The sequence below is a fragment of the Phoenix dactylifera genome, chromosome 4 (assembly GCF_051530095.1).
Source record: "Phoenix dactylifera cultivar Ajwa chromosome 4, Ajwa_hap1_PhDact_Kaust_v1.1, whole genome shotgun sequence".
Lineage (NCBI taxonomy): Eukaryota > Viridiplantae > Streptophyta > Magnoliopsida > Arecales > Arecaceae > Phoenix > Phoenix dactylifera.
Genome location: NC_143193.1, coordinates 38265414 through 38287024, shown reverse-complemented (window position 1 = coordinate 38287024; position 21611 = coordinate 38265414). Strand labels below are relative to the sequence as shown.

The following is a 21611-nucleotide window of genomic DNA, read 5'->3' as shown; positions in this document are numbered from 1 at the left end:
AACTGAGTCCGGAGACTGGCGGTGCCATGCCGCATAGCGGAACAGTGCGTTGAATCATACGCCAGAACGGCCCCGGCAGCGCGAATGTCTCGGGCCGTCGAGGTCTGCTGCTTTGTCATAAAAGGGAGTTTCGAAGGGCATGTCATGGGTGCGATCATACCAGCACTAATGCACCGGATCGCATCAGAACTCTGCAGTTAAGCGTGCTTGGGCGAGAGTAGTACTAGGATGGGTGACCCCCTGGGAAGTCCTCGTGTTGCACCCCTTTTATTTTTTGCCCGCTTTTTTATTTTTTGATAACATTTATTTTTTATTTTTCGGCTTTTGTCTTTTCCTCTTCGGATAATTTTTTTCCCCCGAAAATAAACTGAGTCCGGAGACTGGCGGTGCCATGCCGCATAGCGGAACAGCGTGTTGAATCCTACGCCAGAACGGCCCCGGCAGCGCGAAGGTCTCGGGCCGTCGAGGTCTGCTGCTTTGTCATAAAAGGGAGTTTCGAAGGGCATGTCTTGGGTGCGATCATACCAGCACTAATGCACCGGATCCCATCAGAACTCCGCAGTTAAGCGTGCTTGGGCGAGAGTAGTACTAGGATGGGTGAACCCCTGAGAAGTCCTCGTGTTGCACCCTTTTTATTTTTTGCCCGCTTTTTTATTTTTTGATAATATTTATTTTTAATTTTTTGGCTTTTGGCTTTTCCTCTTCGGATAATTTTTTTCCCCCGACAATAAACTGAGTCCGGAGACTGGCGGTGCCATGCCGCATAGCGGGACCAGCGCGTTGAATCCTACGCCAGAACGGCCCCGGCAGCGCGAATGTCTCGGGCGGTCGAGGTCTGCTGCTTTGTCATAAAAGGGAGTTTCGAAGGGCATATCATGGGTGCGATCATACCAGCACTAATGCACCGGATCCCATCAGAACTTCGCAGTTAAGCGTGCTTGGGCGAGAGTAGTACTAAGATGGGTGACCCCCTGGGAAGTCCTCGTGTTGCACCCCTTTTATTTTTTGCCCGCTTTTTTATTTTTTGATAATATTTATTTTTAATTTTTCGGCTTTTGGCTTTTCCTCTTCGGATAATTTTTTTCCTCCGACAATAAACTGAGTCCGGAGACTGGCGGTGCCATGCCGCATAGCGGAACAGCGTGTTGAATCCTACGCCAGAACGGCCCCGGCAGCGCGAATGTCTCGGGCCGTCGAGGTCTGCTGCTTTGTCATAAAAGGGAGTTTCGAAGGGCATGTCTTGGGTGCGATCATACCAGCACTAATGCACCGGATCCCATCAGAACTCCGCAGTTAAGCGTGCTTGGGCGAGAGTAGTACTAGGATGGGTGAACCCCTGAGAAGTCCTCGTGTTGCACCCTTTTTATTTTTTGCCCGCTTTTTTATTTTTTGATAATATTTATTTTTAATTTTTTGGCTTTTGGCTTTTCCTCTTCGGATAATTTTTTTCCCCCGACAATAAACTGAGTCCGGAGACTGGCGGTGCCATGCCGCATAGCGGGACCAGCGCGTTGAATCCTACGCCAGAACGGCCCCGGCAGCGCGAATGTCTCGGGCGGTCGAGGTCTGCTGCTTTGTCATAAAAGGGAGTTTCGAAGGGCATATCATGGGTGCGATCATACCAGCACTAATGCACCGGATCCCATCAGAACTTCGCAGTTAAGCGTGCTTGGGCGAGAGTAGTACTAAGATGGGTGACCCCCTGGGAAGTCCTCGTGTTGCACCCCTTTTATTTTTTGCCCGCTTTTTTATTTTTTGATAATATTTATTTTTAATTTTTCGGCTTTTGGCTTTTCCTCTTCGGATAATTTTTTTCCTCCGACAATAAACTGAGTCCGGAGACTGGCGGTGCCATGCCGCATAGCGGAACAGCGTGTTGAATCCTACGCCAGAACGGCCCCGGCAGCGCGAATGTCTCGGGCCGTCGAGGTCTGCTGCTTTGTCATAAAAGGGAGTTTCGAAGGGCATGTCTTGGGTGCGATCATACCAGCACTAATGCACCGGATCCCATCAGAACTCCGCAGTTAAGCGTGCTTGGGCGAGAGTAGTACTAGGATGGGTGAACCCCTGAGAAGTCCTCGTGTTGCACCCTTTTTATTTTTTGCCCGCTTTTTTATTTTTCGATAATATTTATTTTTAATTTTTTGGCTTTTGGCTTTTCCTCTTCGGATAATTTTTTTCCCCCGACAATAAACTGAGTCCGGAGACTGGCGGTGCCATGCCGCATAGCGGGACCAGCGCGTTGATTCCTACGCCAGAACGGCCCCGGCAGCGCGAATGTCTCGGGCGGTCGAGGTCTGCTGCTTTGTCATAAAAGGGAGTTTCGAAGGGCATATCATGGGTGCGATCATACCAGCACTAATGCACCGGATCCCATCAGAACTTCGCAGTTAAGCGTGCTTGGGCGAGAGTAGTACTAGGATGGGTGACCCCCTGGGAAGTCCTCGTGTTGCACCCCTTTTATTTTTTGCCCGCTTTTTTATTTTTTGATAACATTTATTTTTAATTTTTCGGCTTTTGGCTTTTCCTCTTCGGATAATTTTTTTCCCCCGAAAATAAACTGAGTCCGGAGACTCGCGGTGCCATGCCGCATAGCGGAACAGCGCGTTGAATCCTACGCCAGAACGGCCCCGGTAGCGCGAATGTCTCGGGCCGTCGAGGTCTGCTGCTTTGTCATAAAATGGTGTTTCGATGGGCATGTCATGGGTGCGATCATACCAGCACTAATGCACCGGATCCCATCAGAACTCCGCAGTTAAGCGTGCTTGGGCGAGAGTAGTACTAGAATGGGTGACCCCCTGGGAAGTCCTCGTGTTGCACCCCTTTTATTTTTTGCCCGCTTTTTTATTTTTTGATAATATTTATTTTTAATTTTTCAGCTTTTGGCTTTTCCTCTTCGGATAATTTTTTTCCCTCGAAAATAAACTGAGTCCGGAGACTCGCGGTGCCATGCCGCATAGCGGAACAGCGCGTTGAATCCTACGCCAGAACGGCCCCGGCAGCGCGAATGTCTCGGGCCGTCGAGGTCTGCTGCTTTGTCATAAAAGGGAGTTTCGAAGGGCATATCATTGGTGCGATCATACCAGCACTAATGCACCGGATCCCATCAGAACTCTGCAGTTAAGCGTGCTTGGGCGAGAGTAGTACTAGGATGGGTGACCCCCTGGGAAGTCCTCGTGTTGCACCCCTTTTATTTTTTGCCCGCTTTTTTATTTTTTGATAACATTTATTTTTTATTTTTCGGCTTTTGTCTTTTCCTCTTCGGATAATTTTTTTCCCCCGAAAATAAACTGAGTCCGGAGACTGGCGGTGCCATGCCGCATAGCGGAACAGCGTGTTGAATCCTACGCCAGAACGGCCCCGGCAGCGCGAATGTCTCGGGCCGTCGAGGTCTGCTGCTTTGTCATAAAAGGGAGTTTCGAAGGGCATGTCTTGGGTGCGATCATACCAGCACTAATGCACCGGATCCCATCAGAACTCCGCAGTTAAGCGTGCTTGGGCGAGAGTAGTACTAGGATGGGTGGCCCCTGGGAAGTCCTCGTGTTGCACCCTTTTTATTTTTTGCCCGCTTTTTTATTTTTTGATAATATTTATTTTTAGTTTTTGGGCTTTTGGGTTTTCCTCTTCGGATAATTTTTTTCCCCCGACAATAAACTGAGTCCGGAGACTGGCGGTGCCATGCCGCATAGCGGGACCAGCGCGTTGAATCCTACGCCAGAACGGCCCCGGCAGCGCGAATGTCTCGGGCGGTCGAGGTCTGCTGCTTTGTCATAAAAGGGAGTTTCGAAGGGCATATCATGGGTGCGATCATACCAGCACTAATGCACCGGATCCCATCATAACTCCGCAGTTAAGCGTGCTTGGGCGAGAGAAGTACTAGGATGGGTGGCCCCTGGGAAGTCCTCGTGTTGCACCCTTTTTATTTTTTGCCCGCTTTTTTATTTTTTGATAATATTTATTTTTAGTTTTTTGGCTTTTGGGTTTTCCTCTTCGGATAATTTTTTCCCCCCGAAAATAAACTGAGTCCGGAGACTGGCGGTGCCATGCCGCATAGCGGAACAGTGCGTTGAATCATACGCCAGAACGGCCCCGGCAGCGCGAATGTCTCGGGCCGTCGAGGTCTGCTGCTTTGTCATAAAAGGGAGTTTCGAAGGGCATGTCATGGGTGCGATCATACCAGCACTAATGCACCGGATCGCATCAGAACTCTGCAGTTAAGCGTGCTTGGGCGAGAGTAGTACTAGGATGGGTGACCCCCTGGGAAGTCCTCGTGTTGCACCCCTTTTATTTTTTGCCCGCTTTTTTATTTTTTGATAACATTTATTTTTTATTTTTCGGCTTTTGTCTTTTCCTCTTCGGATAATTTTTTTCCCCCGAAAATAAACTGAGTCCGGAGACTGGCGGTGCCATGCCGCATAGCGGAACAGCGTGTTGAATCCTACGCCAGAACGGCCCCGGCAGCGCGAAGGTCTCGGGCCGTCGAGGTCTGCTGCTTTGTCATAAAAGGGAGTTTCGAAGGGCATGTCTTGGGTGCGATCATACCAGCACTAATGCACCGGATCCCATCAGAACTCCGCAGTTAAGCGTGCTTGGGCGAGAGTAGTACTAGGATGGGTGAACCCCTGAGAAGTCCTCGTGTTGCACCCTTTTTATTTTTTGCCCGCTTTTTTATTTTTTGATAATATTTATTTTTAATTTTTTGGCTTTTGGCTTTTCCTCTTCGGATAATTTTTTTCCCCCGACAATAAACTGAGTCCGGAGACTGGCGGTGCCATGCCGCATAGCGGGACCAGCGCGTTGAATCCTACGCCAGAACGGCCCCGGCAGCGCGAATGTCTCGGGCGGTCGAGGTCTGCTGCTTTGTCATAAAAGGGAGTTTCGAAGGGCATATCATGGGTGCGATCATACCAGCACTAATGCACCGGATCCCATCAGAACTTCGCAGTTAAGCGTGCTTGGGCGAGAGTAGTACTAAGATGGGTGACCCCCTGGGAAGTCCTCGTGTTGCACCCCTTTTATTTTTTGCCCGCTTTTTTATTTTTTGATAATATTTATTTTTAATTTTTCGGCTTTTGGCTTTTCCTCTTCGGATAATTTTTTTCCTCCGACAATAAACTGAGTCCGGAGACTGGCGGTGCCATGCCGCATAGCGGAACAGCGTGTTGAATCCTACGCCAGAACGGCCCCGGCAGCGCGAATGTCTCGGGCCGTCGAGGTCTGCTGCTTTGTCATAAAAGGGAGTTTCGAAGGGCATGTCTTGGGTGCGATCATACCAGCACTAATGCACCGGATCCCATCAGAACTCCGCAGTTAAGCGTGCTTGGGCGAGAGTAGTACTAGGATGGGTGAACCCCTGAGAAGTCCTCGTGTTGCACCCTTTTTATTTTTTGCCCGCTTTTTTATTTTTTGATAATATTTATTTTTAATTTTTTGGCTTTTGGCTTTTCCTCTTCGGATAATTTTTTTCCCCCGACAATAAACTGAGTCCGGAGACTGGCGGTGCCATGCCGCATAGCGGGACCAGCGCGTTGAATCCTACGCCAGAACGGCCCCGGCAGCGCGAATGTCTCGGGCGGTCGAGGTCTGCTGCTTTGTCATAAAAGGGAGTTTCGAAGGGCATATCATGGGTGCGATCATACCAGCACTAATGCACCGGATCCCATCAGAACTTCGCAGTTAAGCGTGCTTGGGCGAGAGTAGTACTAAGATGGGTGACCCCCTGGGAAGTCCTCGTGTTGCACCCCTTTTATTTTTTGCCCGCTTTTTTATTTTTTGATAATATTTATTTTTAATTTTTCGGCTTTTGGCTTTTCCTCTTCGGATAATTTTTTTCCTCCGACAATAAACTGAGTCCGGAGACTGGCGGTGCCATGCCGCATAGCGGAACAGCGTGTTGAATCCTACGCCAGAACGGCCCCGGCAGCGCGAATGTCTCGGGCCGTCGAGGTCTGCTGCTTTGTCATAAAAGGGAGTTTCGAAGGGCATGTCTTGGGTGCGATCATACCAGCACTAATGCACCGGATCCCATCAGAACTCCGCAGTTAAGCGTGCTTGGGCGAGAGTAGTACTAGGATGGGTGAACCCCTGAGAAGTCCTCGTGTTGCACCCTTTTTATTTTTTGCCCGCTTTTTTATTTTTCGATAATATTTATTTTTAATTTTTTGGCTTTTGGCTTTTCCTCTTCGGATAATTTTTTTCCCCCGACAATAAACTGAGTCCGGAGACTGGCGGTGCCATGCCGCATAGCGGGACCAGCGCGTTGATTCCTACGCCAGAACGGCCCCGGCAGCGCGAATGTCTCGGGCGGTCGAGGTCTGCTGCTTTGTCATAAAAGGGAGTTTCGAAGGGCATATCATGGGTGCGATCATACCAGCACTAATGCACCGGATCCCATCAGAACTTCGCAGTTAAGCGTGCTTGGGCGAGAGTAGTACTAGGATGGGTGACCCCCTGGGAAGTCCTCGTGTTGCACCCCTTTTATTTTTTGCCCGCTTTTTTATTTTTTGATAACATTTATTTTTAATTTTTCGGCTTTTGGCTTTTCCTCTTCGGATAATTTTTTTCCCCCGAAAATAAACTGAGTCCGGAGACTCGCGGTGCCATGCCGCATAGCGGAACAGCGCGTTGAATCCTACGCCAGAACGGCCCCGGTAGCGCGAATGTCTCGGGCCGTCGAGGTCTGCTGCTTTGTCATAAAATGGTGTTTCGATGGGCATGTCATGGGTGCGATCATACCAGCACTAATGCACCGGATCCCATCAGAACTCCGCAGTTAAGCGTGCTTGGGCGAGAGTAGTACTAGAATGGGTGACCCCCTGGGAAGTCCTCGTGTTGCACCCCTTTTATTTTTTGCCCGCTTTTTTATTTTTTGATAATATTTATTTTTAATTTTTCAGCTTTTGGCTTTTCCTCTTCGGATAATTTTTTTCCCTCGAAAATAAACTGAGTCCGGAGACTCGCGGTGCCATGCCGCATAGCGGAACAGCGCGTTGAATCCTACGCCAGAACGGCCCCGGCAGCGCGAATGTCTCGGGCCGTCGAGGTCTGCTGCTTTGTCATAAAAGGGAGTTTCGAAGGGCATATCATTGGTGCGATCATACCAGCACTAATGCACCGGATCCCATCAGAACTCTGCAGTTAAGCGTGCTTGGGCGAGAGTAGTACTAGGATGGGTGACCCCCTGGGAAGTCCTCGTGTTGCACCCCTTTTATTTTTTGCCCGCTTTTTTATTTTTTGATAACATTTATTTTTTATTTTTCGGCTTTTGTCTTTTCCTCTTCGGATAATTTTTTTCCCCCGAAAATAAACTGAGTCCGGAGACTGGCGGTGCCATGCCGCATAGCGGAACAGCGTGTTGAATCCTACGCCAGAACGGCCCCGGCAGCGCGAATGTCTCGGGCCGTCGAGGTCTGCTGCTTTGTCATAAAAGGGAGTTTCGAAGGGCATGTCTTGGGTGCGATCATACCAGCACTAATGCACCGGATCCCATCAGAACTCCGCAGTTAAGCGTGCTTGGGCGAGAGTAGTACTAGGATGGGTGACCCCCTGGGAAGTCCTCGTGTTGCACCCTTTTTATTTTTTGCCCGCTTTTTTATTTTTTGATAATATTTATTTTTAATTTTTCGGCTTTTGGCTTTTCCTCTTCGGATAATTTTTTTCCTCCGACAATAAACTGAGTCCGGAGACTGGCGGTGCCATGCCGCATAGCGGGACCAGCGCGTTGAATCCTACGCCAGAACGGCCCCGGCAGCGTGAATGTCTCGGGCCGTCGAGGTCTGCTGCTTTGTCATAAAAGGGAGTTTCGAAGAGCATGTCATGGGTGCGATCATACCAGCACTAATGCACCGGATCCCATCATAACTCCGCAGTTAAGCGTGCTTGGGCGAGAGAAGTACTTGGATGGGTGACCCCCTGGGAAGTCCTCGTGTTGCACCCTTTTTATTTTTTGCCCGCTTTTTTATTTTTTGATAATATTTATTTTTAATTTTTTGGCTTTTGGCTTTTCCTCTTCGGATAATTTTTTCCCTCCGAACATAAACTGAGTCCGGAGACTGGCGGTGCCATGCCGCATAGCGGAACAGCGCGTTGAATCATACGCCAGAACGGCCCCGGCAGCGCGAATGCCTCAGGCCGTCGAGGTCTGCTGCTTTGTCATAAAAGGGAGTTTCGAAGGGCATGTCATGGGTGCGATCATACCAGCACTAATGCACCGGATCCCATCAGAACTCTGCAGTTAAGCGTGCTTGGGCGAGAGTAGTACTAGGATGGGTGACCCCCTGGGAAGTCCTCGTGTTGCACCCCTTTTATTTTTTGCCCGCTTTTTTATTTTTTGATAACATTTATTTTTTATTTTTCGGCTTTTGTCTTTTCCTCTTCGGATAATTTTTTTCCCCCAAAAATAAACTGAGTCCGGAGACTGGCGGTGCCATGCCGCATAGCGGAACAGCGTGTTGAATCCTACGCCAGAACGGCCCCGGCAGCGCGAATGTCTCGGGCCGTCGAGGTCTGCTGCTTTGTCATAAAAGGGAGTTTCGAAGGGCATGTCTTGGGTGCGATCATACCAGCACTAATGCACCGGATCCCATCAGAACTCCGCAGTTAAGCGTGCTTGGGCGAGAGTAGTACTAGGATGGGTGACCCCCTGGGAAGTCCTCGTGTTGCACCCTTTTTATTTTTTGCCCGCTTTTTTATTTTTTGATAATATTTATTTTTAATTTTTTGGCTTTTGGCTTTTCCTTTTCGGATAATTTTTTTCCCCCGACAATAAACTGAGTCCGGAGACTGGCGGTGCCATGCCGCATAGCGGGACCAGCGCGTTGAATCCTACGCCAGAACGGCCCCGGCAGCGCGAATGTCTCGGGCGGTCGAGGTCTGCTGCTTCGTCATAAAAGGGAGTTTCGAAGGGCATATCATGGGTGCGATCATACCAGCACTAATGCACCGGATCCCATCAGAACTTCGCTGTTAAGCGTGCTTGGGCGAGAGTAGTACTAGGATGGGTGACCCCCTGGGAAGTCCTCGTGTTGCACCCCTTTTATTTTTTGCCCGCTTTTTTATTTTTTGATAACATTTATTTTTAATTTTTCGGCTTTTGGCTTTTCCTCTTCGGATAATTTTTTTCCCCCGAAAATAAACTGAGTCCGGAGACTCGCGGTGCCATGCCGCATAGCGGAACAGCGCGTTGAATCCTACGCCAGAACGGCCCCGGCAGCGCGAATGTCTCGGGCCGTCGAGGTCTGCTGCTTTGTCATAAAAGGGTGTTTCGATGGGCATGTCATGGGTGCGATCATACCAGCACTAATGCACCGGATCCCATCAGAACTCCGCAGTTAAGCGTGCTTGGGCGAGAGTAGTACTAGGATGGGTGACCCCCTGGGAAGTCCTCGTGTTGCACCCCTTTTATTTTTTGCCCGCTTTTTTATTTTTTGATAATATTTATTTTTAATTTTTCAGCTTTTGGCTTTTCCTCTTCGGATAATTTTTTTCCCTCGAAAATAAACTGAGTCCGGAGACTCGCGGTGCCATGCCGCATAGCGGAACAGCGCGTTGAATCCTACGCCAGAACGGCCCCGGCAGCGCGAATGTCTCGGGCCGTCGAGGTCTGCTGCTTTGTCATAAATGGGAGTTTCGAAGGGCATATCATGGGTGCGATCATACCAGCACTAATGCACCGGATCCCATCAGAACTCTGCAGTTAAGCGTGCTTGGGCGAGAGTAGTACTAGGATGGGTGACCCCCTGGGAAGTCCTCGTGTTGCACCCCTTTTATTTTTTGCCCGCTTTTTTATTTTTTGATAACATTTATTTTTTATTTTTCGGCTTTTGTCTTTTCCTCTTCGGATAATTTTTTTCCCCCGAAAATAAACTGAGTCCGGAGACTGGCGGTGCCATGCCGCATAGCGGAACAGCGTGTTGAATCCTACACCAGAACGGCCCCGGCAGCGCGAATGTCTCGGGCCGTCGAGGTCTGCTGCTTTGTCATAAAAGGGAGTTTCGAAGGGCATGTCTTGGGTGCGATCATACCAGCACTAATGCACCGGATCCCATCAGAACTCCGCAGTTAAGCGTGCTTGGGCGAGAGTAGTACTAGGATGGGTGACCCCCTGGGAAGTCCTCGTGTTGCACCCTTTTTATTTTTTGCCCGCTTTTTTATTTTTTGATAATATTTATTTTTAATTTTTCGGCTTTTGGCTTTTTCTCTTCGGATAATTTTTTTCCTCCGACAATAAACAGAGTCCGGAGACTGGCGGTGCCATGCCGCATAGCGGGACCAGCGCGTTGAATCCTACGCCAGAACGGCCCCGGCAGCGTGAATGTCTCGGGCCGTCGAGGTCTGCTGCTTTGTCGTAAAAGGGAGTTTCGAAGGGCATGTCATGGGTGCGATCATACCAGCACTAATGCACCGGATCCCATCATAACTCCGCAGTTAAGCGTGCTTGGGCGAGAGAAGTACTAGGATGGGTGACCCCCTGGGAAGTCCTCGTGTTGCACCCTTTTTATTTTTTGCCCGCTTTTTTATTTTTTGATAATATTTATTTTTAATTTTTTGGCTTTTGGCTTTTCCTTTTCGGATAATTCTTTTCCCCCGACAATAAACTGAGTCCGGAGACTGGCGGTGCCATGCCGCATAGCGGGACCAGCGCGTTGAATCCTACGCCAGAACGGCCCCGGCAGCGCGAATGTCTCGGGCGGTCGAGGTCTGCTGCTTTGTCATAAAAGGGAGTTTCGAAGGGCATATCATGGGTGCGATCATACCAGCACTAATGCACCGGATCCCATCTGAACTTCGCAGTTAAGCGTGCTTGGGCGAGAGTAGTACTAGGATGGGTGACCCCCTGGGAAGTCCTCGTGTTGCACCCCTTTTATTTTTTGCCCGCTTTTTTATTTTTTGATAACATTTATTTTTAATTTTTCGGCTTTTGGCTTTTTCTCTTCGGATAATTTTTTTCCCCCAAAAATAAACTGAGTCCGGAGACTGGCGGTGCCATGCCGCATAGCGGAACAGCGTGTTGAATCCTACGCCAGAACGGCCCCGGCAGCGCGAATGTCTCGGGCCGTCGAGGTCTGCTGCTTTGTCATAAAAGGGAGTTTCGAAGGGCATGTCTTGGGTGCGATCATACCGCACTAATGCACCGGATCCCATCAGAACTCCGCAGTTAAGCGTGCTTGGGCGAGAGTAGTACTAGGATGGGTGACCCCCTGGGAAGTCCTCGTGTTGCACCCTTTTTATTTTTTGCCCGCTTTTTTATTTTTTGATAATATTTATTTTTAATTTTTTGGGTTTTGGCTTTTCCTTTTCGGATAATTCTTTTCCCCCGACAATAAACTGAGTCCGGAGACTGGCGGTGCCATGCCGCATAGCGGGACCAGCGCGTTGAATCCTACGCCAGAACGGCCCCGGCAGCGCGAATGTCTCGGGCGGTCGAGGTCTGCTGCTTTGTCATAAAAGGGAGTTTCGAAGGGCATATCATGGGTGCGATCATACCAGCACTAATGCACCGGATCCCATCTGAACTTCGCAGTTAAGCGTGCTTGGGCGAGAGTAGTACTAGGATGGGTGACCCCCTGGGAAGTCCTCGTGTTGCACCCCTTTTATTTTTTGCCCGCTTTTTTATTTTTTGATAACATTTATTTTTAATTTTTCGGCTTTTGGCTTTTTCTCTTCGGATAATTTTTTTCCCCCGAAAATAAACTGAGTCCAGAGACTCGCGGTGCCATGCCGCATAGCGGAACAGCGCGTTGAATCCTACGCCAGAACGGCCCCGGCAGCGCGAATGTCTCGGGCCGTCGAGGTCTGCTGCTTTGTCATAAAAGGGTGTTTCGATGGGCATGTCATGGGTGCGATCATACCAGCACTAATGCACCGGATCCCATCAGAACTCTGCAGTTAAGCGTGCTTGGGCGAGAGTAGTACTAGGATGGGTGACCCCCTGGGAAGTCCTCGTGTTGCACCTTTATTTTTTGCCCGCTTTTTTATTTTTTGATAACATTTATTTTTTATTTTTCGGCTTTTGTCTTTTCCTCTTCGGATAATTTTTTTTCTCCGAAAATAAACTGAGTCCGGAGACTGGCGGTGCCATGCCGCATAGTGGAACAGCGTGTTGAATCCTACGCCAGAACGGCCCCGGCAGCGCGAATGTCTCGGGCCGTCGAGGTCTGCTGCTTTGTCATAAAAGGGAGTTTCGAAGGGCATGTCTTGGGTGCGATCATACCAGCACTAATGCACCGGATCCCATCAGAACTCCGCAGTTAAGCGTGCTTGGGCGAGAGTAGTACTAGGATGGGTGACCCCCTGGGAAGTCCTCGTGTTGCACCCTTTTTATTTTTTGCCCGCTTTTTTATTTTTTGATAATATTTATTTTTAATTTTTCGGCTTTTGGCTTTTCCTCTTCGGATAATTTTTTTCCCCCGAAAATAAACTGAGTCCAGAGACTCGCGGTGCCATGCCGCATAGCGGAACAGCGCGTTGAATCCTACGCCAGAACGGCCCCGGCAGCGCGATTGTCTCGGGCCGTCGAGGTCTGCTGCTTTGTCATAAAAGGGTGTTTCCTTGGGCATGTCATGGGTGCGATCATACCAGCACTAATGCACCGGATCCCATCAGAACTCTGCAGTTAAGCGTGCTTGGGCGAGAGTAGTACTAGGATGGGTGACCCCCTGGGAAGTCCTCGTGTTGCACTCTTTTTATTTTTTGCCCGCTTTTTTATTTTTTGATAATATTTATTTTTAATTTTTCGGCTTTTGGCTTTTCCTCTTCGGATAATTTTTTTTTCCCGAAAATAAACTGAGTCCGGAGACTGGCGGTGCCATGCCGCATAGCGGAACAGCGCGTTGAATCCTACGCCAGAACGGCCCCGTCAGCGCGAATGTCTCGTGCCGTCGCGGTCTGCTGCTTTGTCATAAAAGGGAGTTTCGAAGGGCATGTCATGGGTGCGATCATACCAGCACTAATGCACCGGATCCCATCATAACTCCGCAGTTAAGCGTGCTTGGGCGAGAGAAGTACTAGGATGGGTAACCCCCTGGGAAGTCCTCGTGTTGCACCCTTTTTATTTTTTGCCCGCTTTTTTATTTTTTGATAATATTTATTTTTAATTTTTTGGCTTTTGGCTTTTTCTCTTCGGATAATTTTTTCCCCCCGAAAATAAACTGAGTCCGGAGACTGGCGGTGCCATGCCGCATAGCGGAACAGCGCGTTGAATCATACGCCAGAACGGCCCCGGCAGCGCGAATGTCTCGGGCCGTCGAGGTCTGCTGCTTTGTCATAAAAGGGAGTTTCGAAGGGCATGTCTTGGGTGCGATCATACCAGCACTAATGCACCGGATCCCATCAGAACTCCGCAGTTAAGCGTGCTTGGGCGAGAGTAGTACTAGGATGGGTGACCCCCTGGGAAGTCCTCGTGTTGCACCCTTTTTATTTTTTGCCCGCTTTTTTATTTTTTGATAATATTTATTTTTAATTTTTTGGCTTTTGGCTTTTCCTTTTCGGATAATTCTTTTCCCCCGACAATAAACTGAGTCCGGAGACTGGCGGTGCCATGCCGCATAGCGGGACCAGCGCGTTGAATCCTACGCCAGAACGGCCCCGGCAGCGCGAATGTCTCGGGCGGTCGAGGTCTGCTGCTTTGTCATAAAAGGGAGTTTCGAAGGGCATATCATGGGTGCGATCATACCAGCACTAATGCACCGGATCCCATCTGAACTTCGCAGTTAAGCGTGCTTGGGCGAGAGTAGTACTAGGATGGGTGACCCCCTGGGAAGTCCTCGTGTTGCACCCCTTTTATTTTTTGCCCGCTTTTTTATTTTTTGATAACATTTATTTTTAATTTTTCGGCTTTTGGCTTTTTCTCTTCGGATAATTTTTTTCCCCCGAAAATAAACTGAGTCCAGAGACTCGCGGTGCCATGCCGCATAGCGGAACAGCGCGTTGAATCCTACGCCAGAACGGCCCCGGCAGCGCGAATGTCTCGGGCCGTCGAGGTCTGCTGCTTTGTCATAAAAGGGTGTTTCGATGGGCATGTCATAGGTGCGATCATACCAGCACTAATGCACCGGATCCCATCAGAACTCTGCAGTTAAGCGTGCTTGGGCGAGAGTAGTACTAGGATGGGTGACCCCCTGGGAAGTCCTCGTGTTGCACCTTTATTTTTTGCCCGCTTTTTTATTTTTTGATAACATTTATTTTTTATTTTTCGGCTTTTGTCTTTTCCTCTTCGGATAATTTTTTTTCTCCGAAAATAAACTGAGTCCGGAGACTGGCGGTGCCATGCCGCATAGTGGAACAGCGTGTTGAATCCTACGCCAGAACGGCCCCGGCAGCGCGAATGTCTCGGGCCGTCGAGGTCTGCTGCTTTGTCATAAAAGGGAGTTTCGAAGGGCATGTCTTGGGTGCGATCATACCAGCACTAATGCACCGGATCCCATCAGAACTCCGCAGTTAAGCGTGCTTGGGCGAGAGTAGTACTAGGATGGGTGACCCCCTGGGAAGTCCTCGTGTTGCACCCTTTTTATTTTTTGCCCGCTTTTTTATTTTTTGATAATATTTATTTTTAATTTTTCGGCTTTTGGCTTTTCCTCTTCGGATAATTTTTTTCTCCCGAAAATAAACTGAGTCCAGAGACTCGCGGTGCCATGCCGCATAGCGGAACAGCGCGTTGAATCCTACGCCAGAACGGCCCCGGCAGCGCGATTGTCTCGGGCCGTCGAGGTCTGCTGCGTTGTCATAAAAGGGTGTTTCCTTGGGCATGTCATGGGTGCGATCATACCAGCCCTAATGCACCGGATCCCATCAGAACTCTGCAGTTAAGCGTGCTTGGGCGAGAGTAGTACTAGGATGGGTGACCCCCTGGGAAGTCCTCGTGTTGCACTCTTTTTATTTTTTGCCCGCTTTTTTATTTTTTGATAATATTTATTTTTAATTTTTCGGCTTTTGGCTTTTCCTCTTCGGATAATTTTTTTTTCCCGAAAATAAACTGAGTCCGGAGACTGGCGGTGCCATGCCGCATAGCGGAACAGCGCGTTGAATCCTACGCCAGAACGGCCCCGTCAGCGCGAATGTCTCGTGCCGTCGCGGTCTGCTGCTTTGTCATAAAAGGGAGTTTCGAAGGGCATGTCATGGGTGCGATCATACCAGCACTAATGCACCGGATCCCATCATAACTCCGCAGTTAAGCGTGCTTGGGCGAGAGAAGTACTAGGATGGGTAACCCCCTGGGAAGTCCTCGTGTTGCACCCTTTTTATTTTTTGCCCGCTTTTTTATTTTTTGATAATATTTATTTTTAATTTTTTGGCTTTTGGCTTTTCCTCTTCGGATAATTTTTTCCCCCCGAAAATAAACTGAGTCCGGAGACTGGCGGTGCCATGCCGCATAGCGGAACAGCGCGTTGAATCATACGCCAGAACGGCCCCGGCAGCGCGAATGTCTCGGGCCGTCGAGGTCTGCTGCTTTGTCATAAAAGGGAGTTTCGAAGGGCATGTCATGGGTGCGATCATACCAGCACTAATGCACCGGATCCCATCAGAACTCTGCAGTTAAGCGTGCTTGGGCGAGAGTAGTACTAGGATGGGTGACCCCCTGGGAAGTCCTCGTGTTGCACCCCTTTTATTTTTTGCCCGCTTTTTTATTTTTTGATAACATTTATTTTTTATTTTTCGGCTTTTGTCTTTTCCTCTTCGGATAATTTTTTTTCCCCGAAAATAAACTGAGTCCGGAGACTGGCGGTGCCATGCCGCATAGCGGAACAGCGTGTTGAATCCTACGCCAGAACGGCCCCGGCAGCGCGAATGTCTCGGGCCGTCGAGGTCTGCTGCTTTGTCATAAAAGGGAGTTTCGAAGGGCATGTCTTGGGTGCGATCATACCAGCACTAATGCACCGGATCCCATCAGAACTCCGCAGTTAAGCGTGCTTGGGCGAGAGTAGTACTAGGATGGGTGACCCCCTGGGAAGTCCTCGTGTTGCACCCTTTTTATTTTTTGCCCGCTTTTTTATTTTTTGATAATATTTATTTTTAATTTTTTGGCTTTTGGCTTTTCCTTTTCGGATAATTTTTTTCCCCCGACAATAAACTGAGTCCGGAGACTGGCGGTGCCATGCCGCATAGCGGGACCAGCGCATTGAATCCTACGCCAGAACGGCCCCGGCAGCGCGAATGTCTCGGGCGGTCGAGGTCTGCTGCTTTGTCATAAAAGGGAGTTTCGAAGGGCATATCATGGGTGCGATCATGCCAGCACTAATGCACCGGATCCCATCTGAACTTCGCAGTTAAGCGTGCTTGGGCGAGAGTAGTACTAGGATGGGTGACCCCCTGGGAAGTCCTCGTGTTGCACCCCTTTTATTTTTTGCCCGCTTTTTTATTTTTTGATAACATTTATTTTTAATTTTTCGGCTTTTGGCTTTTTCTCTTCGGATAATTTTTTTCCCCCGAAAATAAACTGAGTCCAGAGACTCGCGGTGCCATGCCGCATAGCGGAACAGCGCGTTGAATCCTACGCCAGAACGGCCCCGGCAGCGCGAATGTCTCGGGCCGTCGAGGTCTGCTGCTTTGTCATAAAAGGGTGTTTCGATGGGCATGTCATAGGTGCGATCATACCAGCACTAATGCACCGGATCCCATCAGAACTCTGCAGTTAAGCGTGCTTGGGCGAGAGTAGTACTAGGATGGGTGACCCCCTGGGAAGTCCTCGTGTTGCACCTTTATTTTTTGCCCGCTTTTTTATTTTTTGATAACATTTATTTTTTATTTTTCGGCTTTTGTCTTTTCCTCTTCGGATAATTTTTTTTCTCCGAAAATAAACTGAGTCCGGAGACTGGCGGTGCCATGCCGCATAGTGGAACAGCGTGTTGAATCCTACGCCAGAACGGCCCCGGCAGCGCGAATGTCTCGGGCCGTCGAGGTCTGCTGCTTTGTCATAAAAGGGAGTTTCGAAGGGCATGTCTTGGGTGCGATCATACCAGCACTAATGCACCGGATCCCATCAGAACTCCGCAGTTAAGCGTGCTTGGGCGAGAGTAGTACTAGGATGGGTGACCCCCTGGGAAGTCCTCGTGTTGCACCCTTTTTATTTTTTGCCCGCTTTTTTATTTTTTGATAATATTTATTTTTAATTTTTCGGCTTTTGGCTTTTCCTCTTCGGATAATTTTTTTCTCCCGAAAATAAACTGAGTCCAGAGACTCGCGGTGCCATGCCGCATAGCGGAACAGCGCGTTGAATCCTACGCCAGAACGGCCCCGGCAGCGCGATTGTCTCGGGCCGTCGAGGTCTGCTGCTTTGTCATAAAAGGGTGTTTCCTTGGGCATGTCATGGGTGCAATCATACCAGCCCTAATGCACCGGATCCCATCAGAACTCTGCAGTTAAGCGTGCTTGGGCGAGAGTAGTACTAGGATGGGTGACCCCCTGGGAAGTCCTCGTGTTGCACTCTTTTTATTTTTTGCCCGCTTTTTTATTTTTTGATAATATTTATTTTTAATTTTTCGGCTTTTGGCTTTTCCTCTTCGGATAATTTTTTTTTCCCGAAAATAAACTGAGTCCGGAGACTGGCGGTGCCATGCCGCATAGCGGAACAGCGCGTTGAATCCTACGCCAGAACGGCCCCGTCAGCGCGAATGTCTCGTGCCGTCGCGGTCTGCTGCTTTGTCATAAAAGGGAGTTTCGAAGGGCATGTCATGGGTGCGATCATACCAGCACTAATGCACCGGATCCCATCATAACTCCGCAGTTAAGCGTGCTTGGGCGAGAGAAGTACTAGGATGGGTAACCCCCTGGGAAGTCCTCGTGTTGCACCCTTTTTATTTTTTGCCCGCTTTTTTATTTTTTGATAATATTTATTTTTAATTTTTTGGCTTTTGGCTTTTCCTCTTCGGATAATTTTTTCCCCCCGAAAATAAACTGAGTCCGGAGACTGGCGGTGCCATGCCGCATAGCGGAACAGCGCGTTGAATCATACGCCAGAACGGCCCCGGCAGCGCGAATGTCTCGGGCCGTCGAGGTCTGCTGCTTTGTCATAAAAGGGAGTTTCGAAGGGCATGTCATGGTTGCGATCATACCAGCACTAATGCACCGGATCCCATCAGAACTCTGCAGTTAAGCGTGCTTGGGCGAGAGTAGTACTAGGACGGGTGACCCCCTGGGAAGTCCTCGTGTTGCACCTTTATTTTTTGCCCGCTTTTTTATTTTTTGATAACATTTATTTTTTATTTTTCGGCTTTTGTCTTTTCCTCTTCGGATAATTTTTTTCCTCCGAAAATAAACTGAGTCCGGAGACTGGCGGTGCCATGCCGCATAGCGGAACAGCGTGTTGAATCCTACGCCAGAACGGCCCCGGCAGCGCGAATGTCTCTGGCCGTCGAGGTCTGCTGCTTTGTCATAAAAGGGAGTTTCGAAGGGCATGTCTTGGGTGCGATCATACCAGCACTAATGCACCGGATCCCATCAGAACTCCGCAGTTAAGCGTGCTTGGGCGAGAGTAGTACTAGGATGGGTGACCCCCTGGGAAGTCCTCGTGTTGCACCCTTTTTATTTTTTGCCCGCTTTTTTATTTTTTGATAATATTTATTTTTAATTTTTCGGCTTTTGGCTTTTCCTCTTCGGATAATTTTTTTCCTCCGACAATAAACTGAGCCCGGAGACTGGCGGTGCCATGCCGCATAGCGGGACCAGCGCGTTGAATCCTACGCCGGAACGGCCCCGGCAGCGTGAATGTCTCGGGCCGTCGAGGTCTGCTGCTTTGTCATAAAAGGGAGTTTCGAAGGGCATGTCATGGGTGCGATCGTACCAGCACTAATGCACCGGATCCCATCAGAACTCCGCAGTTAAGCGTGCTTGGGCGAGAGTAGTACTAGGATGGGTGACCCCCTGGGAAGTCCTCGTGTTGCACTCTTTTTATTTTTTGCCCGCTTTTTTATTTTTTGATAGTATTTATTTTTAATTTTTCGGCTTTTGGCTTTTCCTCTTCGGATAATTTTTTTTTCCCGAAAATAAACTGAGTCCGGAGACTGGCGGTGCCATGCCGCATAGCGGAACAGCGCGTTGAATCCTACGCCAGAACGGCCCCGGCAGCGCGAATGTCTCGTGCCGTCGCGGTCTGCTGCTTTGTCATAAAAGGGAGTTTCGAAGGGCATGTCATGGGTGCGATCATACCAGCACTAATGCAGCGGATCCCATCATAACTCCGCAGTTAAGCGTGCTTGGGCGAGAGAAGTACTAGGATGGGCGACCCCCTGGGAAGTCCTCGTGTTGCACCCTTTTTATTTTTTGCCCGCTTTTTTATTTTTTGATAATATTTATTTTTAATTTTTTGGCTTTTGGCTTTTTCTCTTCGGATAATTTTTTCCCCCCGAAAATAAACTGAGTCCGGAGACTGGCGGTGCCATGCCGCATAGCGGAACAGCGCGTTGAATCATACGCCAGAACGGCCCCGGCAGCGCGAATGTCTCGGGCCGTCGAGGTCTGCTGCTTTGTCATAAAAGGGAGTTTCGAAGGGCATGTCATGGGTGCGATCATATCAGCACTAATGCACCGGATCCCATCAGAACTCTGCAGTTAAGCGTGCTTGGGCGAGAGTAGTACTAGGATGGGTGACCCCCTAGGAAGTCCTCGTGTTGCACCTTTATTTTTTGCCCGCTTTTTTATTTTTTGATAACATTTATTTTTTATTTTTCGGCTTTTGTCTTTTCCTCTTCGGATAATTTTTTTCCTCCGAAAATAAACTGAGTCCGGAGACTGGCGGTGCCATGCCGCATAGCGGAACAGCGTGTTGAATCCTACGCCAGAACGACCCCGGCAGCGCGAATGTCTCGGGCCGTCGAGGTCTGCTGCTTTGTCATAAAAGGGAGTTTCGAAGGGCATGTCTTGGGTGCGATCATACCAGCACTAATGCACCGGATCCCATCAGAACTCCGCAGTTAAGCGTGCTTGGGCGAGAGTAGTACTAGGATGGGTGACCCCCTGGGAAGTCCTCGTGTTGCACCCTTTTTATTTTTTGCCCGCTTTTTTATTTTTTGATAATATTTATTTTTAATTTTTCGGCTTTTGGCTTTTCCTCTTCGGATAATTTTTTTCCTCCGACAATAAACTGAGCCCGGAGACTGGCGGTGCCATGCCGCATAGCGGGACCAGCGCGTTGAATCCTACGCCGGAACGGCCCCGGCAGCGTGAATGTCTCGGGCCGTCGAGGTCTGCTGCTTTGTCATAAAAGGGAGTTTCGAAGGGCATGTCATGGGTGCGATCGTACCAGCACTAATGCACCGGATCCCATCAGAACTCCGCAGTTAAGCGTGCTTGGGCGAGAGTAGTACTAGGATGGGTGACCCCCTGGGAAGTCCTCGTGTTGCACTCTTTTTATTTTTTGCCCGCTTTTTTATTTTTTGATAGTATTTATTTTTAATTTTTCGGCTTTTGGCTTTTCCTCTTCGGATAATTTTTTTTTCCCGAAAATAAACTGAGTCCGGAGACTGGCGGTGCCATGCCGCATAGCGGAACAGCGCGTTGAATCCTACGCCAGAACGGCCCCGGCAGCGCGAATGTCTCGTGCCGTCGCGGTCTGCTGCTTTGTCATAAAAGGGAGTTTCGAAGGGCATGTCATGGGTGCGATCATACCAGCACTAATGCAGCGGATCCCATCATAACTCCGCAGTTAAGCGTGCTTGGGCGAGAGAAGTACTAGGATGGGCGACCCCCTGGGAAGTCCTCGTGTTGCACCCTTTTTATTTTTTGCCCGCTTTTTTATTTTTTGATAATATTTATTTTTAATTTTTTGGCTTTTGGCTTTTTCTCTTCGGATAATTTTTTCCCCCCGAAAATAAACTGAGTCCGGAGACTGGCGGTGCCATGCCGCATAGCGGAACAGCGCGTTGAATCATACGCCAGAACGGCCCCGGCAGCGCGAATGTCTCGGGCCGTCGAGGTCTGCTGCTTTGTCATAAAAGGGAGTTTCGAAGGGCATGTCATGGGTGCGATCATATCAGCACTAATGCACCGGATCCCATCAGAACTCTGCAGTTAAGCGTGCTTGGGCGAGAGTAGTACTAGGATGGGTGACCCCCTAGGAAGTCCTCGTGTTGCACCCCTTTTATTTTTTGCCCGCATTTTTATTTTTTGATAACATTTATTTTTTATTTTTCGGCTTTTGTCTTTTCCTCTTCGGATAATTTTTTTTCCCCGAAAATAAACTGAGTCCGGAGACTGGCGGTGCCATGCCGCATAGCGGAACAGCGTGTTGAATCCTACGCCAGAACGGCCCCGGCAGCGCGAATGTCTCGGGCCGTCGAGGTCTGCTGCTTTGTCATAAAAGGGAGTTTCGAAGGGCATGTCTTGGGTGCGATCATACCAGCACTAATGCACCGGATCCCATCAGAACTCCGCAGTTAAGCGTGCTTGGGCGAGAGTAGTACTAGGATGGGTGACCCCCTGGGAAGTCCTCGTGTTGCACCCTTTTTATTTTTTGCCCGCTTTTTTATTTTTTGATAATATTTATTTTTAATTTTTTGGCTTTTGGCTTTTCCTTTTCGGATAATTTTTTTCCCCCGACAATAAACTGAGTCCGGAGACTGGCGGTGCCATGCCGCATAGCGGGACCAGCGCGTTGAATCCTACGCCAGAACGGCCCCGGC

At 49.2% G+C, this 21611-nt stretch overlaps 56 non-coding genes and 3 pseudogenes across 56 annotated transcripts; all 59 read left to right on the top strand.

Annotated features, from left to right (window-relative positions):
* The first annotated feature begins 146 nt into the window (after window positions 1-146).
* LOC149765158 (5S ribosomal RNA) lies at window positions 147-265 on the top strand. The gene has a single exon (XR_016405278.1). It is a non-coding gene; the product is annotated as a 5S ribosomal RNA (ribosomal RNA).
* A 246-nt stretch (window positions 266-511) lies between these two features.
* On the top strand, window positions 512-630 carry LOC149765157 (5S ribosomal RNA). The gene has a single exon (XR_016405429.1). It is a non-coding gene; the product is annotated as a 5S ribosomal RNA (ribosomal RNA).
* A 247-nt stretch (window positions 631-877) lies between these two features.
* LOC149765156 (5S ribosomal RNA) lies at window positions 878-996 on the top strand. The gene has a single exon (XR_016403037.1). It is a non-coding gene; the product is annotated as a 5S ribosomal RNA (ribosomal RNA).
* Window positions 997-1242: 246 nt separating this feature from the next.
* On the top strand, window positions 1243-1361 carry LOC149765155 (5S ribosomal RNA). The gene has a single exon (XR_016405428.1). It is a non-coding gene; the product is annotated as a 5S ribosomal RNA (ribosomal RNA).
* Window positions 1362-1608: 247 nt separating this feature from the next.
* LOC149765154 (5S ribosomal RNA) lies at window positions 1609-1727 on the top strand. The gene has a single exon (XR_016403036.1). It is a non-coding gene; the product is annotated as a 5S ribosomal RNA (ribosomal RNA).
* Window positions 1728-1973: 246 nt separating this feature from the next.
* On the top strand, window positions 1974-2092 carry LOC149765153 (5S ribosomal RNA). Its single transcript, XR_016405427.1, has one exon. It is a non-coding gene; the product is annotated as a 5S ribosomal RNA (ribosomal RNA).
* A 247-nt stretch (window positions 2093-2339) lies between these two features.
* LOC149765152 (5S ribosomal RNA) lies at window positions 2340-2458 on the top strand. The gene has a single exon (XR_016402297.1). It is a non-coding gene; the product is annotated as a 5S ribosomal RNA (ribosomal RNA).
* Window positions 2459-2704: 246 nt separating this feature from the next.
* Window positions 2705-2823, top strand: LOC149765151 (5S ribosomal RNA). The gene has a single exon (XR_016400516.1). It is a non-coding gene; the product is annotated as a 5S ribosomal RNA (ribosomal RNA).
* Window positions 2824-3069: 246 nt separating this feature from the next.
* On the top strand, window positions 3070-3188 carry LOC149765150 (5S ribosomal RNA). The gene has a single exon (XR_016404535.1). It is a non-coding gene; the product is annotated as a 5S ribosomal RNA (ribosomal RNA).
* Window positions 3189-3434: 246 nt separating this feature from the next.
* LOC149765149 (5S ribosomal RNA) lies at window positions 3435-3552 on the top strand. Its single transcript, XR_016405651.1, has one exon. It is a non-coding gene; the product is annotated as a 5S ribosomal RNA (ribosomal RNA).
* Window positions 3553-3799: 247 nt separating this feature from the next.
* Window positions 3800-3917, top strand: LOC149765148 (5S ribosomal RNA; annotated as a pseudogene).
* A 246-nt stretch (window positions 3918-4163) lies between these two features.
* Window positions 4164-4282, top strand: LOC149765147 (5S ribosomal RNA). The gene has a single exon (XR_016405277.1). It is a non-coding gene; the product is annotated as a 5S ribosomal RNA (ribosomal RNA).
* A 246-nt stretch (window positions 4283-4528) lies between these two features.
* On the top strand, window positions 4529-4647 carry LOC149765146 (5S ribosomal RNA). The gene has a single exon (XR_016405426.1). It is a non-coding gene; the product is annotated as a 5S ribosomal RNA (ribosomal RNA).
* Window positions 4648-4894: 247 nt separating this feature from the next.
* LOC149765145 (5S ribosomal RNA) lies at window positions 4895-5013 on the top strand. Its single transcript, XR_016403035.1, has one exon. It is a non-coding gene; the product is annotated as a 5S ribosomal RNA (ribosomal RNA).
* A 246-nt stretch (window positions 5014-5259) lies between these two features.
* LOC149765144 (5S ribosomal RNA) lies at window positions 5260-5378 on the top strand. The gene has a single exon (XR_016405425.1). It is a non-coding gene; the product is annotated as a 5S ribosomal RNA (ribosomal RNA).
* A 247-nt stretch (window positions 5379-5625) lies between these two features.
* On the top strand, window positions 5626-5744 carry LOC149765143 (5S ribosomal RNA). The gene has a single exon (XR_016403034.1). It is a non-coding gene; the product is annotated as a 5S ribosomal RNA (ribosomal RNA).
* A 246-nt stretch (window positions 5745-5990) lies between these two features.
* Window positions 5991-6109, top strand: LOC149765142 (5S ribosomal RNA). Its single transcript, XR_016405423.1, has one exon. It is a non-coding gene; the product is annotated as a 5S ribosomal RNA (ribosomal RNA).
* A 247-nt stretch (window positions 6110-6356) lies between these two features.
* LOC149765141 (5S ribosomal RNA) lies at window positions 6357-6475 on the top strand. The gene has a single exon (XR_016402296.1). It is a non-coding gene; the product is annotated as a 5S ribosomal RNA (ribosomal RNA).
* Window positions 6476-6721: 246 nt separating this feature from the next.
* On the top strand, window positions 6722-6840 carry LOC149765140 (5S ribosomal RNA). Its single transcript, XR_016400515.1, has one exon. It is a non-coding gene; the product is annotated as a 5S ribosomal RNA (ribosomal RNA).
* A 246-nt stretch (window positions 6841-7086) lies between these two features.
* Window positions 7087-7205, top strand: LOC149765139 (5S ribosomal RNA). Its single transcript, XR_016404533.1, has one exon. It is a non-coding gene; the product is annotated as a 5S ribosomal RNA (ribosomal RNA).
* Window positions 7206-7451: 246 nt separating this feature from the next.
* Window positions 7452-7570, top strand: LOC149765138 (5S ribosomal RNA). The gene has a single exon (XR_016412426.1). It is a non-coding gene; the product is annotated as a 5S ribosomal RNA (ribosomal RNA).
* Window positions 7571-7817: 247 nt separating this feature from the next.
* LOC149765137 (5S ribosomal RNA) lies at window positions 7818-7936 on the top strand. Its single transcript, XR_016406853.1, has one exon. It is a non-coding gene; the product is annotated as a 5S ribosomal RNA (ribosomal RNA).
* Window positions 7937-8182: 246 nt separating this feature from the next.
* LOC149765136 (5S ribosomal RNA) lies at window positions 8183-8301 on the top strand. Its single transcript, XR_016401470.1, has one exon. It is a non-coding gene; the product is annotated as a 5S ribosomal RNA (ribosomal RNA).
* A 246-nt stretch (window positions 8302-8547) lies between these two features.
* Window positions 8548-8666, top strand: LOC149765135 (5S ribosomal RNA). Its single transcript, XR_016412425.1, has one exon. It is a non-coding gene; the product is annotated as a 5S ribosomal RNA (ribosomal RNA).
* A 247-nt stretch (window positions 8667-8913) lies between these two features.
* LOC149765134 (5S ribosomal RNA) lies at window positions 8914-9032 on the top strand. Its single transcript, XR_016405114.1, has one exon. It is a non-coding gene; the product is annotated as a 5S ribosomal RNA (ribosomal RNA).
* Window positions 9033-9278: 246 nt separating this feature from the next.
* Window positions 9279-9397, top strand: LOC149765133 (5S ribosomal RNA). Its single transcript, XR_016411304.1, has one exon. It is a non-coding gene; the product is annotated as a 5S ribosomal RNA (ribosomal RNA).
* A 246-nt stretch (window positions 9398-9643) lies between these two features.
* On the top strand, window positions 9644-9762 carry LOC149765132 (5S ribosomal RNA). The gene has a single exon (XR_016401469.1). It is a non-coding gene; the product is annotated as a 5S ribosomal RNA (ribosomal RNA).
* A 246-nt stretch (window positions 9763-10008) lies between these two features.
* On the top strand, window positions 10009-10127 carry LOC149765131 (5S ribosomal RNA). The gene has a single exon (XR_016412423.1). It is a non-coding gene; the product is annotated as a 5S ribosomal RNA (ribosomal RNA).
* A 247-nt stretch (window positions 10128-10374) lies between these two features.
* LOC149765130 (5S ribosomal RNA) lies at window positions 10375-10493 on the top strand. The gene has a single exon (XR_016406705.1). It is a non-coding gene; the product is annotated as a 5S ribosomal RNA (ribosomal RNA).
* A 247-nt stretch (window positions 10494-10740) lies between these two features.
* Window positions 10741-10859, top strand: LOC149765129 (5S ribosomal RNA). The gene has a single exon (XR_016401965.1). It is a non-coding gene; the product is annotated as a 5S ribosomal RNA (ribosomal RNA).
* A 246-nt stretch (window positions 10860-11105) lies between these two features.
* Window positions 11106-11223, top strand: LOC149765128 (5S ribosomal RNA). The gene has a single exon (XR_016406016.1). It is a non-coding gene; the product is annotated as a 5S ribosomal RNA (ribosomal RNA).
* Window positions 11224-11470: 247 nt separating this feature from the next.
* On the top strand, window positions 11471-11589 carry LOC149765127 (5S ribosomal RNA). Its single transcript, XR_016401964.1, has one exon. It is a non-coding gene; the product is annotated as a 5S ribosomal RNA (ribosomal RNA).
* A 246-nt stretch (window positions 11590-11835) lies between these two features.
* Window positions 11836-11954, top strand: LOC149765126 (5S ribosomal RNA). The gene has a single exon (XR_016403614.1). It is a non-coding gene; the product is annotated as a 5S ribosomal RNA (ribosomal RNA).
* A 243-nt stretch (window positions 11955-12197) lies between these two features.
* LOC149765125 (5S ribosomal RNA) lies at window positions 12198-12316 on the top strand. Its single transcript, XR_016412422.1, has one exon. It is a non-coding gene; the product is annotated as a 5S ribosomal RNA (ribosomal RNA).
* A 246-nt stretch (window positions 12317-12562) lies between these two features.
* LOC149765124 (5S ribosomal RNA) lies at window positions 12563-12681 on the top strand. Its single transcript, XR_016402616.1, has one exon. It is a non-coding gene; the product is annotated as a 5S ribosomal RNA (ribosomal RNA).
* Window positions 12682-12927: 246 nt separating this feature from the next.
* LOC149765123 (5S ribosomal RNA) lies at window positions 12928-13046 on the top strand. The gene has a single exon (XR_016407680.1). It is a non-coding gene; the product is annotated as a 5S ribosomal RNA (ribosomal RNA).
* Window positions 13047-13292: 246 nt separating this feature from the next.
* Window positions 13293-13411, top strand: LOC149765122 (5S ribosomal RNA). The gene has a single exon (XR_016412421.1). It is a non-coding gene; the product is annotated as a 5S ribosomal RNA (ribosomal RNA).
* A 247-nt stretch (window positions 13412-13658) lies between these two features.
* Window positions 13659-13777, top strand: LOC149765121 (5S ribosomal RNA). The gene has a single exon (XR_016401963.1). It is a non-coding gene; the product is annotated as a 5S ribosomal RNA (ribosomal RNA).
* Window positions 13778-14023: 246 nt separating this feature from the next.
* LOC149765120 (5S ribosomal RNA) lies at window positions 14024-14142 on the top strand. The gene has a single exon (XR_016401924.1). It is a non-coding gene; the product is annotated as a 5S ribosomal RNA (ribosomal RNA).
* Window positions 14143-14385: 243 nt separating this feature from the next.
* LOC149765119 (5S ribosomal RNA) lies at window positions 14386-14504 on the top strand. The gene has a single exon (XR_016412420.1). It is a non-coding gene; the product is annotated as a 5S ribosomal RNA (ribosomal RNA).
* A 246-nt stretch (window positions 14505-14750) lies between these two features.
* LOC149765118 (5S ribosomal RNA) lies at window positions 14751-14869 on the top strand. The gene has a single exon (XR_016406191.1). It is a non-coding gene; the product is annotated as a 5S ribosomal RNA (ribosomal RNA).
* Window positions 14870-15115: 246 nt separating this feature from the next.
* LOC149765117 (5S ribosomal RNA) lies at window positions 15116-15234 on the top strand. Its single transcript, XR_016407679.1, has one exon. It is a non-coding gene; the product is annotated as a 5S ribosomal RNA (ribosomal RNA).
* A 246-nt stretch (window positions 15235-15480) lies between these two features.
* Window positions 15481-15599, top strand: LOC149765116 (5S ribosomal RNA). Its single transcript, XR_016401468.1, has one exon. It is a non-coding gene; the product is annotated as a 5S ribosomal RNA (ribosomal RNA).
* A 246-nt stretch (window positions 15600-15845) lies between these two features.
* LOC149765115 (5S ribosomal RNA) lies at window positions 15846-15964 on the top strand. The gene has a single exon (XR_016412419.1). It is a non-coding gene; the product is annotated as a 5S ribosomal RNA (ribosomal RNA).
* A 247-nt stretch (window positions 15965-16211) lies between these two features.
* LOC149765114 (5S ribosomal RNA) lies at window positions 16212-16330 on the top strand. The gene has a single exon (XR_016404323.1). It is a non-coding gene; the product is annotated as a 5S ribosomal RNA (ribosomal RNA).
* Window positions 16331-16576: 246 nt separating this feature from the next.
* LOC149765113 (5S ribosomal RNA) lies at window positions 16577-16695 on the top strand. The gene has a single exon (XR_016401923.1). It is a non-coding gene; the product is annotated as a 5S ribosomal RNA (ribosomal RNA).
* A 243-nt stretch (window positions 16696-16938) lies between these two features.
* LOC149765112 (5S ribosomal RNA) lies at window positions 16939-17057 on the top strand. The gene has a single exon (XR_016412418.1). It is a non-coding gene; the product is annotated as a 5S ribosomal RNA (ribosomal RNA).
* A 246-nt stretch (window positions 17058-17303) lies between these two features.
* LOC149765111 (5S ribosomal RNA) lies at window positions 17304-17422 on the top strand. The gene has a single exon (XR_016406836.1). It is a non-coding gene; the product is annotated as a 5S ribosomal RNA (ribosomal RNA).
* Window positions 17423-17668: 246 nt separating this feature from the next.
* Window positions 17669-17787, top strand: LOC149765110 (5S ribosomal RNA). The gene has a single exon (XR_016407678.1). It is a non-coding gene; the product is annotated as a 5S ribosomal RNA (ribosomal RNA).
* Window positions 17788-18033: 246 nt separating this feature from the next.
* Window positions 18034-18152, top strand: LOC149765109 (5S ribosomal RNA). The gene has a single exon (XR_016407916.1). It is a non-coding gene; the product is annotated as a 5S ribosomal RNA (ribosomal RNA).
* A 243-nt stretch (window positions 18153-18395) lies between these two features.
* On the top strand, window positions 18396-18514 carry LOC149765108 (5S ribosomal RNA). The gene has a single exon (XR_016412417.1). It is a non-coding gene; the product is annotated as a 5S ribosomal RNA (ribosomal RNA).
* Window positions 18515-18761: 247 nt separating this feature from the next.
* Window positions 18762-18880, top strand: LOC149765107 (5S ribosomal RNA). Its single transcript, XR_016403572.1, has one exon. It is a non-coding gene; the product is annotated as a 5S ribosomal RNA (ribosomal RNA).
* A 246-nt stretch (window positions 18881-19126) lies between these two features.
* LOC149765106 (5S ribosomal RNA) lies at window positions 19127-19245 on the top strand (annotated as a pseudogene).
* Window positions 19246-19491: 246 nt separating this feature from the next.
* Window positions 19492-19610, top strand: LOC149765105 (5S ribosomal RNA). The gene has a single exon (XR_016407905.1). It is a non-coding gene; the product is annotated as a 5S ribosomal RNA (ribosomal RNA).
* A 243-nt stretch (window positions 19611-19853) lies between these two features.
* LOC149765104 (5S ribosomal RNA) lies at window positions 19854-19972 on the top strand. The gene has a single exon (XR_016412416.1). It is a non-coding gene; the product is annotated as a 5S ribosomal RNA (ribosomal RNA).
* Window positions 19973-20219: 247 nt separating this feature from the next.
* LOC149765103 (5S ribosomal RNA) lies at window positions 20220-20338 on the top strand. The gene has a single exon (XR_016403571.1). It is a non-coding gene; the product is annotated as a 5S ribosomal RNA (ribosomal RNA).
* A 246-nt stretch (window positions 20339-20584) lies between these two features.
* LOC149765102 (5S ribosomal RNA) lies at window positions 20585-20703 on the top strand (annotated as a pseudogene).
* A 246-nt stretch (window positions 20704-20949) lies between these two features.
* LOC149765101 (5S ribosomal RNA) lies at window positions 20950-21068 on the top strand. Its single transcript, XR_016406845.1, has one exon. It is a non-coding gene; the product is annotated as a 5S ribosomal RNA (ribosomal RNA).
* Window positions 21069-21314: 246 nt separating this feature from the next.
* Window positions 21315-21433, top strand: LOC149765100 (5S ribosomal RNA). The gene has a single exon (XR_016412415.1). It is a non-coding gene; the product is annotated as a 5S ribosomal RNA (ribosomal RNA).
* The last annotated feature ends 178 nt before the right edge of the window (window positions 21434-21611 follow it).